Source organism: Mus caroli, unplaced genomic scaffold, assembly GCF_978045245.1.
Source record: "Mus caroli unplaced genomic scaffold, Mus_caroli_1 scaffold_3, whole genome shotgun sequence".
Lineage (NCBI taxonomy): Eukaryota > Metazoa > Chordata > Mammalia > Rodentia > Muridae > Mus > Mus caroli.
The window spans coordinates 119,090,558-119,105,324 of NW_028227258.1; positions in this window are offsets into that span (position 1 = coordinate 119,090,558).

Sequence of the window (14,767 nt, forward strand, 5' to 3'; positions counted from 1 at the left end):
AGTACATAAAACAAACAAAGGTAAAACAAAGAAACAGAAAAAACCCAATAAGACAGAAAATACCAAACCCAACAAAATAGAAAAAAAAAGTTCTATACCTGTGGACTGTCCAGAGAGAGTGATAGACTTGGGAGAACTGAACTGCAAATGGGCTTTTTGTTTGATTTGTTTTGTTTTGTTTTGTTTTGTTTTGTTTTGTTTTGTTTTGTTTTGTTTTGTTTTAATCAACTCTCTCCTGCTCAGGGATCTATCCACCAAAAGGAGGCTGAAAGATTCTAAGAATGGAAGGTGGTGGATAACTCTAAAGAAACAGCATCTCCCGGACACAATACTTTTGACTGACATAGGAACTCATAAAAATTCTGACACCACAAATGAGACATGTGCAGGTTCAAACCAGACAAATGCCAAAGAAGTGAACACCAAAATTCACCTCTAGCCATGTGGCCATTTGTAAATGATACCTGATGGGAAGGGTAAGCTGGTTTTCCCAGTGACCACACTTCAGGGCAAGCCACAGGCTCAGTAGTAGTTAGCCAACATATTATTATCCTACTTCATGCTATAATAATATTTGTTAACATAACATACAGGAGACTACTCAGAAACATCACAGTACAAGGAAGATCATTATAGGATTTTGCATGATGATACTGCTTTAGCTCTATGATAAAATATTCATCTAATACACTCAAGGCCCTGGGATCAATGCAAAGCCCCACACATATAATAATAATGGTAATAATAGAATTCCAGGGAGAAAGAGTTGATGGTTTTAGTTGTGAATGAATAGATAAGTAGGATGTTACAGAGAAAAAGCAGGGTTGCATTTATAGTTAGGTACCAAGATAACCCATCCTTAGAGAAGGGGTTTCTGGGTAAGATAACCAAATAGGATCCTAGCAGAAGAAAGCCAAGGTGATCAAACTTCACTTGAGAATAGTAGGGTGTTAGAAGCATAGTCAAACATGAAGGGCATTCAGGTGCCAGTGATAAGTATGTGCACACAAAATTGGCATGGCAGGTTTGGTTTGATAAACTTAGGATTCACAAATGTCACTGGAGTTACCAAAAGAAAAGTAACTGAAGTGTGGCAAAGCCAAGAATTTTTATCAAAACACTGAGACTGTCTCCATCATTTCTTTTTGTGTGTGTGTTTGTTAGAAGCTTTTTTAAAAAAGTTATTTTTCTTAAAAACTTTATAGTGGCATTGATTAACAAACATTGATAATAACCTGGGTTTTATTATTTTTTTTACTTAGTTTTTATTACATTTAAAAAATTGTATGTACATGTGTGTCTACACATGTTCCTGAGAGTGTATACATACATAGATGAAAGCATGTGTGTACCTGCATGTACTGGAGGCCAGAGACCTTAATATATTTTGTTTTTGCAATTTTGTTGCAGTGAGGGGTTTCTGTGGGCAAAGGTGCCTAGGTCCAAGGACCCATATCATGAAAAAGAGAATGGACCCTTGCAAATTGTCCTGACCTCTCAATGTGCACTGTGAAATGTATACACTTAAACATATGTATATGAACGTTAATCATAATCATAACAAAGATGTAAAAAGGTATGTTGTTATAAATTTGATTTGGATTGTGTTCTTCTCCCCCCACATACACATTAAATTTTCAGTGCTTGCACATAGAGTGAGTAGCTCTGATCTCGGTTGCCATCACAGCGTCCAAGTTACTGTGTAGAGAGATACCCCAATTCTCTGACATAAAATGAAGGTTTGTTTTGCCTTATATGTCTACAATGGATTTCCCACTGTTCTTGTACATGAAAGTTACACAATGCCCTTTTCTATCTATTTAGATGAAAGTACATGTGGCTGTGCCTCTTATTCTAGCTCTACCTGAATCCACAAAGCCAAGAGTTGTGTCAAGCATTGAAAAAAGTCTTAAAGAAATCTGAAAACCAGGGCCTCTTTACATTCCTACTTTCTCTTCCTCTGAGAATGGAGATTGGTTAACATGAACATGCATTAATATTTAGAAGACTGATTTTTTAAAATAAATATCCATGCACAAATTGGAAAATTGGTAAATACTTGACTACCATCATGGCTAAGAGGAATCCTATCAAACAGAAAACCTCTTAGTTTCACATTACCTAGATTCTTGAAGCAGAAAGATAATTATATCACTAAAACTCACCTGCTAAAATATGTCGGTATTTATTTATTTATTTACTTACTTACTTACTTAATCTTTGTGCACACATCTGGATGGATATGATATGCATGCATGTGTGTTTGGTATGGATATATGTGAACATGTGTATAAATGCAGACATATGGCAAGGGACAACTGTGGAGGTAAAGGGCAACTTGTGGTGTTAGATATCACCTTCCACCTTGTTTGAAGCACAACCTCCTTTGAGCTTCTTTAGATTTTCCTGTCTCTGTTTTCTGTCTTTTACTGGTATTCACACACACCCAGGCTCTCAGGTTTTATTTGAGTTCAGGAGATCTGAACTTAGGTCCTCACACTTAAAAACCCAGGTGCTTTACTCCCTAAGCCATCTTGCCAGTCCAGCATGCTGTCTTTTACCTTCAAGTATTTTGGAATTCTGGGTCCCTTTTATATTCAAAAAGAGTATTTTTATATTTTGCAATAAGCCTCCTGTCTAGTGGCTTTTCATTGGATAATATTTCTTTGCTCTTAGAGCTATCATTGAAGAAATATGAATGTACATTGCATTGTTATACATTAATGGATATTTTAAACATCATCCAACACTCCAATAACAGCTGAGTACAAAATGTATTTGTGTTTAATTTTTCAAGCAAGAGGGGTTTTTAAATATCACAGGAAGTCGGGCTTTTAAGAAAAGCATAATAAATTCTCCACTGGTGAAATGAGAAGCCTATTCAGTATAGAGCCATTACTGTGGAGTAGTTGAACAAAGCAGCTAAGCAAGGCAGAGAGTGAGTATTCCATCAGAGTGACCTCATTCTAAACATCTATTTCTAAAAAGTAAAACGCCACCTTTCCAAAACCATTTATGAGAGAGCACTGAAACCCTTTTAAAAATATTCACGCGTAGAAGATTAAAGTCTATCAAAATAAGAGATATTGGTCCAATGGTCATTTTTTAATAGAAAAAGGTAGCTTTAAAAATATATGAAGATTTAAATGTTCCTCTGTTGCTCAATCATATTACATATTGAGCAGGTAAACCAGTATAATATTAACCCCAAAGCATCAACTAAACAGTAGGAATAAGGACATTAGTCTGAATGTAGAAACAAGGATTCAAAAAAAGACATATCATTAATTAGTAATGTATATACAACCGTCTCTCAGCGTAATCCTATAATTTGTTCAGTAACATTTGCAAGATATTTGGAACGTCAGAAAAATTTATAAGCTGCCTTAACTTTTCTATCTTCCTAAGTGAAACACTTATTTCCACTGGAATGTATTTATGTGCCCACGACTTAAGGGCAGGTGATTGGACTCTGTCAGAATGACACCATTCTTCTTTATCAGTTACTGCCTTAGGGAGGATATGTGCACCAATCCTGTCCAATAAACCTATACAGAGAGCTGGTTTTACAGTTTCTGGAAGTATCTCCTTATGAAGATTGCTGTGAGGTGATTTAGGGAAGAGCTACTGCTGTTTCACAAGTGTGAAGAGACCAGCTCAGAGGGAAGCCAAGCAAACAAAAACAAAACAGTCAGAAAGATGGAAAGAGCTACCTCTACTTGGAAACATATTGCCAACCCTCCCACCCCTCATGCCTCAGGACCTCTAGCCATGCACAAACTATTCCTGGAAGTACTATCTATCAATGTCTGCCAGGTGTTGCCCAACAAACTGAGGAGGCAGAAAGCTTTCATTTCATAAGGAAGTAACTGTACAGGCAGCTACAATACAATTATCAATGATTTAGAGATATGATGAGGATTTGGAGAAATGCCTCAGTCTGTTAATCCCTTGTTGTATGAACAAGAAGAGCTCAATTCAGAATCCCACCCACCACCTGCTGCCCCACTCGTAGCCCCGTTCTGGTGTGGTAGTATATGGCTGTAATCCTAGCACTAAAGAGGGAGAGAAAAGAAACTTGTGTCTTCCTGGCCAGCTAGTATTGCTAAATTTAATCATAATTCAGTTTTCAATGAGAAACTGTGTGTCAAAACACAAAGTAGTGATCAACGAAGAAAAACTCCTAACATTGATCTCTGGCTTCCAGATATATATATAGGTACACACTCACTTGCATATATATATACATGTCTACCTAAAAGTGTATATATATATATATATATATATATATATATATATATATCCCTCAGGAACACATGCAGACACACATGTTCACACACTTTTTAAAAAGCAATGAAAAATAAGCACAAAGAAAATTTTAATTAATATTTGTCAAGAAATGCCACGTGGCAGTCTTTTAATAAAATGAACTTTAAATTTTCCAATTGCAAAATTATTTCATCTTCTATTCAAGGAACTGTATCTGGATAATTGTCATCTTTGAGAATGGGTTCATTGGGTTTCTTTGATCATGTCTACCTAAAAGTGTAATCGAGAGTGAATTGTCCAAGACATGGACATGTGACACTGCAGTGATAATTTAAAACCCAACACAATCTTTTAAAAATTCATTCAATTTCTGCAGGGTACATTATTTATTCAGTCATTCCTGTGTTATTTCTTATTTTCCATCCATGTAGTAAATTCATAAGAAATCATTAAAGTTCTACTCAGATGGACCTCAGATGTATTAAACTTTGTGGGGAGCATTAGAAGGTTGTGCTATTTGAAGAATATTAGCCCAGATACTTAGAATACCCAAGATATAAGATACAATTGGTGAAACTCAAGAAACTCAAGAAGATCGAAGACCAAAGTGTGGACACGTTGCCCCTTCTTAGAATTGGGAACAAAATACCCATGGAAGGAGTTACAGAGACAAAGTTTGGAGATGAGACGAAAGGACAGACCATCCAGAGACTGCCATATCCGGGGATCCATCTCATAATCAGCCTCCAAACCCTGACACCATTGCATACACTAGCAAGATTTTGCTGAAAGTATCTTGATATAGCTGTCTCTTGTGAGACTATGCCAGGTCCTAGCAAACACAGAAGTGGATGCTCACAGTTAGCTATTGGAAGTATCACAGGGCCTCCAATGAAGGAGCTAGAGAAAGTACCCAAGGAGCTAAAGGGATCTGCAACCCTATAGGTGGAACAACAATATGAACTAACCAGTACCCCATGAAGCTCATGTCTCTAGCTGCATATAATTCAGAAGATGGCCTAGTTGGCCATCAGTAGAAAGAGAGGCCCATTGGTAGTGCAAACTTTATATGACTCAGTATAGGGGAACACCAGGGCCAAGAAGTGGGAGTGGGTGGGTAGGGGAGTAGGGGGAGGGAGGGTATGGGGGACTTTTGGGATAGCACTGGAAATGTAAATGAAGAAAATACCTAAGGAAAAAAATTAAGAAAAAAATTAGGGACAAGGTGTAATATGATTTGTCAATACCTTCTCATTTATTATACTTGTAAGAGTCACTAAGTTATGGATTATAAAAAAGGCTCTGCCAGAGCCTGACAAATACAGAAGCGGATGCTCGCAGCCAACCATTGATTGAACTGATGTCCCAATGTTAGAGAAAGGACTGGAGGAGCTAAAGGGGTTTGCAACAACAATATCAACCTATCAGACTACCCCCCCCAAACAAAAAACAAACAAACAAAAAAAAAAAACAAAAAAAAACCTCCCAGAGACTAAACCACCAATCAAAGAGTACATATGGAGGGACCTATGACTCCAGCTACATATGTGGCAGAGAATGGCCTTGTCTGGCATCAGTGAAGGAGAGGCCCTTGGTCCTGTGAAGGTTTGATTCCCCAGTGTAGGGGAAAGCCAGGGCAGTAAAGTGGCAGTGGGTGGGGGAGCAGCCTCATAGAATCAGGAGAAGGGAGGGGGTGGGATAGGGAGTTCCGGAGGGGAACTGGGAAAGGGGATATCATCTGAAATGTAAATAAATAAAATATCCAATAAAAAAGTTAAAAAGTTAAAAAAAAAAAAAAGAGTACCTGACCTAATCTGAGGAACTTGTTCCTGAACTCTGGCCTTGGGTTAAGAATGTAATTAACCTGCCTCTAATGGATGGTATGTCATCAATGACATTCATCATTTGTTAGTGCTGGAAATCAGTAAGAGACAAACTTAGTCACTGTTTGACAGCTCTCTCCTTTTATACAAGTAATATGCCATGAAATACAGGATACCCATGCTACACTCCACAGACCCAATGAAGATAAACAAGAAGGAGGGCCGAAGAGAGGAAGCTTGAATCTCATTTAGATAGAATAAGATAGTCATAAGAGGCAGGTGGAGGGAGGAAACTGGGAGGGAGGGGGTATGGGGAGGAAAATGGGGGTTCAGGATCAGGTGTACAGAAGGACAGGAGACATAGAGAGATGGCCATAAAAAGGAATGGTAATCTTCAACTGACAGGGGTTGTCCAGGATGAGACAGAGACATGGAATAAGGGAAGCACCCAAGAATCACTGGGATTGTACTTAGCTATGACTCACTACATTGTGGATCTAGAACTTGAAGAGGCCACCTGCTGCAGTCAGACAGGAACCCCAGTGAAGCAGTAGAGACAATAACCTACCTAAAAAACTTTCAACACAAAATTTATCCCATCTATACGAGGCGGGAGTAGGTGGGGGGTGGGTCTGGGAGTACCCTCATAGAGGCAGGGGAGGGTGGATTAGATGGGGTGTTATAGAGAAGAATTTTGGCATGTAAATAAATAAAATAACAAATAAAAATTATTATTAAAAGAGAAGAAGAAATGCAGGCATGTGGGATGAAACAGACACTGAGGCAATGGGCAACCAATAACTGGCCCAACTTGAGATCCATCCCATGTGCATGCATCATTCCCTAACCACTATTAATGGTACCTTGTTTTCCTCTGAGGAGAGGCTCCACCCAGCTGTTGACTCAGACAGATACAGACACCCACAGCCAAACAGTGGATAGAGCTTGGGGACTCTTATAGAAGAATAGGAGAAAGGATTGTAGACCTCTAAGGGAATAGGACTCCACAAGAAGACTAACAGGGTCATGTAAGTTGGACCCTTGGGGCTCTCAGAGTCTGAAACATCAACTTAAAAAAAAATCATGGGATATGATCTTACCTACCCCCCGAACATATGTAGCAGAGGTGCAGCTGGAACAGGGTTTATCCCTAAAGCTGTTGTCTGCCTGTGGGATATGTTCTACCTGGGCTGCCTTGTCTGGCCTCAGTGGAAGAAAAAGTGCCTAGCCTCACAGAGACCTTAAGTGCCAGGGTCAGGGATACCTGTTCAGAGGAGAAGGTGACTAGGTGAGCATAGGGGTAGGATTCTGGGAGGGGGTGACTAAGACTGGGCCAGTGAGCAGGATGTAAAGTGAATAATTTTTTTTTTAAAGTAAATTAAATTAAACAAAAAACATCATCCTCATATAGCTAAACAAGCAAATAAGTGGAAAAATTGGAGGCTTGTGACACAACTGCCACATACCACATGGATGTAGTTTAAAGGGTATAAGCAAACTTTATGTAGATTTTGTAACTATCCAGTTCTTTCTAAGAACCTGACTTCTGCTCATGAGTACACCTCACCATCACAGCAAGTACAGAAAGAAGATGTCTTTGGTTCTGAGTTTTGACATTTATTATGCATTTCTAACACATGCGTCCTTTTAAGAGACTGTTTCAGATACTGGATTAAGAGAGTGAGTTAAAATCTAAAATCACTTAGAACATGGGATTCTAGGTTGGGGAATTAGCTTGTTTACATTACCTGAGTTGGTAATCCTAATGGGATTTCAGGGCTGTATTGAAAATAGGAAACTGACCAACAACATATACTAAATGATTATGGATGCAATGTGGCCAGCCACTTGAAGATTCTTATGCCTCGACTTCCCCACCAAGGGAGAAATTCTCCTTGATCTGTGATCCATTATGAACCCTTTCTCCTTTAAGTTGCTTTTCACAAAGTATTTTACCATCCCAACCAGAAAAGAAACTAAGGCAGGGAATTTCAATACATTCATTTTTATCTAGCTCTTATATAATACAGTTTAGGTTTGTTGAATTAATTTATAAATACAATGATAAACTGCTACTACAAATTCTGGATAAAGTTTTAGATTTTAAATAACTTCCTGGATTCTGGATTTTATTTGAATGTTTTATACATGGTAAAGCCAATTTGTCAAATTTAAATATATGAATATAACTCAAATTATTTTATTTTGCAATTTTGTATTAACTTTCAGATGCATGACAGTTGCGCAAGGTCATCAAATTTTAGATACAAGTATTAGCCAGATATGCTGTCAGTCAGAAGCAGGACTATTACCAATAAAACAGGGCTCATATGTTTCATGTACCACACAAAGAGACTCTTGATAAGGTCCTAATGCTAACCCATACTATTAAAAACAGTTTTGAAAGTGATACTATTTATGTGTGATCAAAGGGAAAAGTAATCATTTTTAAATTGAACTAGAAAATTAGTTTTGTTATTAAAAATGTCTTTATGCAAAGTGAGTTTTTGGCTCTATTTTTACCCTTTTATAATTAGGAGACAATTTAATCAGCACAAATAAGTCATACTATTAGTGTCAATCTCATTGTATATTTGGGAGAAATTGCAGTTAATTATAGAGATGTGCCAACTAGCATCAAAATGTGTAAGGGCTTTGAGAATGTTAAAATTTAATCTAACTGCTTAAGCTGGTGGAACCTGATATTTTCAAAGAGCTTCTTTGGTTTACCATTCAAAGGGGGAGGAAGCTTGAACAATAGTCTACTTTCTTTTCTTTCTTTTTTTTCCCTCCCTTTTAGGGGACAGGATTTCATAGACTTCAAACTTGCAATACAATCAATAAAATAACCTTAAATTTCTGAACCTCTCTTGCCTCTATCTCCTGAGTACTAAAATTCCAGGTATTTCCAACCATGTCCTGTTTTAAATTCATGGTTTATACAGTTTTTCAATACTTGGGATTTTAATGTTTTATACTATAATATTATGGTTTTTATATAGTAATCTTTCTCTAGTTCAGAATGTCTAATACTACTGACGTTTTTACCATACTCTTTATTGTGGAAGAAATATCATATGCCTTACAATATATTTAATAGCCCACATCTGACCTGTGCCCATCCAAATTTATAGCATACATTGTCACCAGGCATTTTAAAATATCTGTTGTATAGAAGTAACTGTAAAAAGCAAAGCCAGTAAGTCCTGATTGTTGGTGGACTGATGACTTATGCAATTGTGAAGGAATAGAAGTTGCAGATGAAGAACCAATATTATTTTTGACTATCATCCACATCTGAATTTTATCTAACATCATTTTGACTATCAGATCAAATTTATGGAATATAATAACTAAGTTAATAACTGACCACTAGATTCCACTAACACAAACACTAAGGATGTCATCAGATACCATGAGATTTCCTTACTGTGCTGCAATCTGCCTAAATAAAGTCCCAAGCAATATATTGCTAAGTGCCTTGATTTATGACTTTCCTTTGTTCATTGACAACAAATCTCCATGGATCTTCTTCTAAGATGGAATATGCCATTAGGACCAGCCTGAAAGTATGTTCCTGGGCTGTGGTCAGTCATATTTGTTTCAAAATAAGCTATCTTTTTTACCTCACTGTTGAGCAAAAGCTCAACTTCATTGGCTCAAAACCACAGTCTCAAATTCTACCCAGAAACGTAAGCTGCCTTAACAAGAGAATATCTCAAAAATCCTTTGTGAACAATATTCTATATCTAACATTTCAAGTCTCCTTTCTTTGGTATTTCTCTTGAAAAGTTATAGCCTGTGTAGTGCCTACCATAGAAATTAATAAGTAGGTTATTAAAAAAAACAGTTGAAATTAGAGTGTTCTAAAAGTGGGTTTCAACTTAGGCTTTGAAAGCAAAACAATTCATCCAATGTTTAGCAGAAAAGTGATTGTTTCCCCAATGTTCATCTTAATTTGGTGGATAGAGGGGTTGTCTCCCAAGTAACCTTCATTGTTCAATTAAGTAAATTTCTATAGAGTCAACGTGACAGTGATAGGTCTCAGTCATAAGAAGTATGTATGGGAATGGATGTAAGGGGGAGGTGGTAGATGTTCTCAACCCTTAGCTGTCTATACTTTCTATACTTCGGTGTCTCTCTGACATATATGTAACAGAGTGCCACAAAGCAATTCTCAGATACTCTAGAGAACTACAGTAGTGCCAAGTTACCTTTGGTGTTCCAGTTAGCAATACTGACTTTTTTTTCAGCAGTGTGGGGCCAGGAGGCATCCTCTAAACAATACTTTACTATTTAAAAGCACAGGGCAAATACATCTTAAATATTCATCCTCTCTACAACCTCCTGGAGATTAGGAAGACAGTTCTTTGTACTATTTCATGAAACCTACAAGTATAATGAAACAGATATGACACACAGGCCAGAAATCTACAAACAAGACAAAAAAATCATATTTTTTTTAAAAAGAAAGTATTTGTAAGAGACATAGGTGTTTAAAGGCATAGCGTTTTTCCCTTCTTCTTCTTCTTCTTCTTCTTCTTCTTCTTCTTCTTCTTCTTCTTCTTCTTCTTCTTCTTCTTCTTCTTCTTCTTCTTCTTCTTCTTCCTCTTCCTCTTCCTCTTCCTCTTCCTCTTCCTCTTCCTCTTCCTCTTCTTCTTCTTCTTCTTCTTCTTCTTCTTCTTCTTCTCCTTCCTCTTCTTCTTCTTCTTCTCCTTCCTCTTCTTCTTCTTCTTCTTCTTCCTCTTCCTCTTCCTCTTCCTCTTCCTCTTCCTCTTCCTCTTCCTCTTCCTCTTCCTCTTCTTCTTCTTCTTCTTCTTCTTCTTCTTCTTCTTCTTCTTCTTCTTCTTCTTCTTCTTCTTCTTCTTCTTCTTCTCCTTCCTCTTCTCCTTCTCCTTCTCCTTCTCCTTCTCCTCCGTCTCCTCCTCCTCCTCCTCCTCCTTCTCCTTCTCCCTCTCCTTCTTCTTTTCTTCTTCTCCTTCTCCTTCTCTTCTTCTTCTATATTAGCATGTCATGACAGATGATTTGGAAACTATAATAAAATGGGGAACAAGCATGGGGCCAGCAAAGTGGCTCAGCAAGGAAAGCCTCTTGCAGCCCAGCCTGATGATCTGAGTTCAGTTCCTGGAACTTGCATGAAGAAAGGGAAGAGCCAATGCCCACAAGTTGTCCTCTGACTTTACCTTTATTTGTGCTTTTGTATATAAGTACACTGACACGTAAAAACAGAATAAACAACCCCCTTTTCACACTAGGTACAATTTCCATAACTTACTCCTGTTCTTCCATCCAAGGTTTTCCTCTAGTGTGTGTGTGTGTGTGTGTGTGTGTGTGTGTGTGTGTGTGTGTGTATTGAGGGCAGTCTCTCTATAATTTAATTATGAATTTTTGTTTAACTTACATTTTATCATGGATTTTGAGTGGCTGAAATCCAATATAGAGTGATGATGCAGGATTAGAGGATTCTGGACCAGGGTTAGACAAGAAAACTAGAGGGGATTCAGAATACAGTGAGTAATTCTTTAAAGCTAGATCCTGTAACCCTATCATGAACTGAGGGTTAAGGAGAGTCAGAGAGACAAGTTATATCATATGGTGAGGAGCCTGCACCAGCCAGAACATTTCTGTTTTTATTCTTCTCATTAGAGAATATGTCCTGTTGTGGATGTTTGTAAGAGATCTACATAACAAACATGTGGAAATCAAAGTCCACTGGCCATGACTCATTTCTATTGATGTAATGGTGCTTAGGGAGTCTTTCAGGTGTTTCTGCTCAAGCATTTCCTTTCCCCTTTTTTCTGCCAGAGTCATAAACACACATTGTTTACTACTGCTATTGTCAGCTTCATTAGTCATTAAGATAATTTTGCAGTAATAGTTTTTAATTTTTTTCTAGTTGAGTATTTATTTCATTTGCATTTCCAATGCTATCCCAAAAGTCCCCCACACCCTCCGACATCCACTCCCCCACCCACCCACTCCCACCTCTTGGCCCTGACGTTCCCCTGTACTGAGGCATATAAAGTCTGCACGACCAATGGACCTCTCTTTCCACTGATGAATGAAGAGGCCATCTTCTGATACATATGAACCTGGGTACTTCCTCCAGCTCCTCCATTGGGGACCTTGTGATCCATCCAATAGCTGACTGTGAGCATCCACTTCTGTGTTTGCTAGGCCCTGGCATAGTCTCACAAGAGACAGCTCTATCAGAGTCCTTTCAGCAAAATGTTGCTAGTGTATGCAATGGTGTCACATTTGGAGGCTGATTGTGGGATGGATCCCCAGGTATGGCAGCCTGTAGATGGTCCATAATTTCGTCTCAGCTCCAAACTCTGTCTCTGTAGCTCCTTCCATGGGTGCCTTGCTCCCAATTCCAAGAAGGGTCAAAGTATCCACACCTTGGTCTTCGTTTTTCCCAAGCTTCATGGTTTTGAAAGTTGTATCTTATATCTTGGCTATTCTAAGTTTCTGGACTAATATCCACTTATCAGTGAGTACATAGCATATGCGCTCTTTTGTGATTGAGTTACCTCACTCAGGATGATGCCCTCCAGGTCCATCCATTTGCCTAGGAATTTCATAAATTCATTTTTTAATAGCTGAGTAGTACTCCATTGTGTAAATGTACCACATATTCTGTATCCATTCCTCTGCTGAGGGGCATCTGGATTCTTTCCAGCTTCTGGCTATTATAATTAAGGCTTCTATGAACATAGTGGAGCATGTGTCCTTCTTACCAGTTGGAACATCTGGATATATGCCCAGGAGAGGTATTGTGGGATCCTCCAGTAGTACTATGTCCAATTTTTTGAGAAACAGCCAGACTGATTTCCAGAGTGGTTGTACAAGCTTGCAATCCCACCAACAATGGAGGAGTGTTCCTCTTTCTCAACATCCTCACCAGCATTTGCTGTCAGCTGCATTTTGGATCTTAGCCATTCTGACTGGTGTGAGGTGAAATCTCAGAGTTGTTTTGATTTGCAATTCCCTGATGATTAAGGATGTTGAACATTTTTTCAGGTGCTTCTCAGCCATTCAGTATTCCTCAGGTGAGAATTCTTTGTTTAGCTCTGAGCCCCATTTTTTAATGGGGTTATTTGATTTTCTGGAGTCCACATTCTTAAGTTGGATATTAGTCCCCTATCACATCAAGAAGGACTTTCATAACTCACTTAAAGAAATACAGGAGAGCACTGCTAAAGAGTTACAGGTCCTTAAAGAAAAACAGGAAAACACAAACAAACTGGTAGAAGTCGTTAAAGAAAAACAGGAAAACACAAACAAACTGGTAGAAGTCCTTAAAGAAAAACAGGAAAACACATCCAAATAGGTGATGGAAATGAACAAAACCATACTAGACCTACAAAGGGAAGTAGACACAATAAAGAAAACACAAAGTGAGGCAACGCTGGAGATAGAAACCCTAGGAAAGAAATCTGGAACCATAGATACAAGCATCAGCAACAGAATACAAGAGATGGAAGAGATGGAAGAGAGAATCTCAGGTGCAGAAGATTCCATAGAGAACATCGGCACAACAATCAAAGAAAATACAAAATGCAAAAGGATCCTAACTCAAAACATCCAGGAAATACAGGACACAATGAGAAGACCAAACCTACAGATAATAGGAGTTGATGAGAATGAAGATTTTCAACATAAAGGGCCAGCAAATATTTTCAACCAAATAATAGAAGAAAACTTCCCAATCCTAAAGAAAGAGCTGCCCATGATCATACAAGAAGCCTACAGAACTCCAAATAGACTGGACCAGAAAAGAAATTCCTCCTGACACATAATAATCAGAACAAAAAATGCACTAAATAAAGATAGAACATTAAAAGCAGTAAGGGAGAAAGGTCAAGTAACATATAAAGGCAGGCCTATCAGAAATACACTAGACTTTTCACTAGAGACTATGAAAGCCAGAAGAGCCTGGACAGATGTTATACAGACACTAAGAGAACAAAAATGCCAGCCCAGGTTACTATACCCGGCCAAACTCTCAATTACCATAGATGGAAAAACCAAAGTATTCCACGACAAAACCAAATTCACACATTATCTTTCCATGAATCCAGCCCTTCAACGGATAATAACAGAAAAAAAAAAAAAAAAACAATACAAGGACGGAAATCATACCCTAGAATAGGCAAGAAAGTAATCCCTCAACGAACCTAAAAGAAGATTGCCACAAGAACAGAATGCCAACTCTAACAACAAAAATAAAAGGAAGCAACAATTACTTTTCCTTAATATCTCTTAATATCAATGGACTCAATTCCCCAATAAAAAGACATAGACTAAGAGACTGGCTACACAAACAGGACCCAACATTCTGCTGCTTACAGGAAACCCATCTCAGGGAAAACGACAGACACTACCTCAGAGTGAAAGGCTGAAAAACAATTTTCCAAGCAAATGGTCTGAAGAATCAAGCTGAAGTAGCCATTCTGATATCGAATAAAATCTACTTCCAACCCAAAGTTATCAAAAAAGACAAGGAGGGACACTTCATACTCATCAAAGGTAAAATCCTCCAAGATGAACTCTCAATTCTGAATATCTATGCCCGAAATGCAAGGGCAGCCACATTCATTAAAGACACGTTAGTAAAGCTCAAAGCACACATTGCACCTCACACAATAATAGTGGGAGACTTCAACACACCA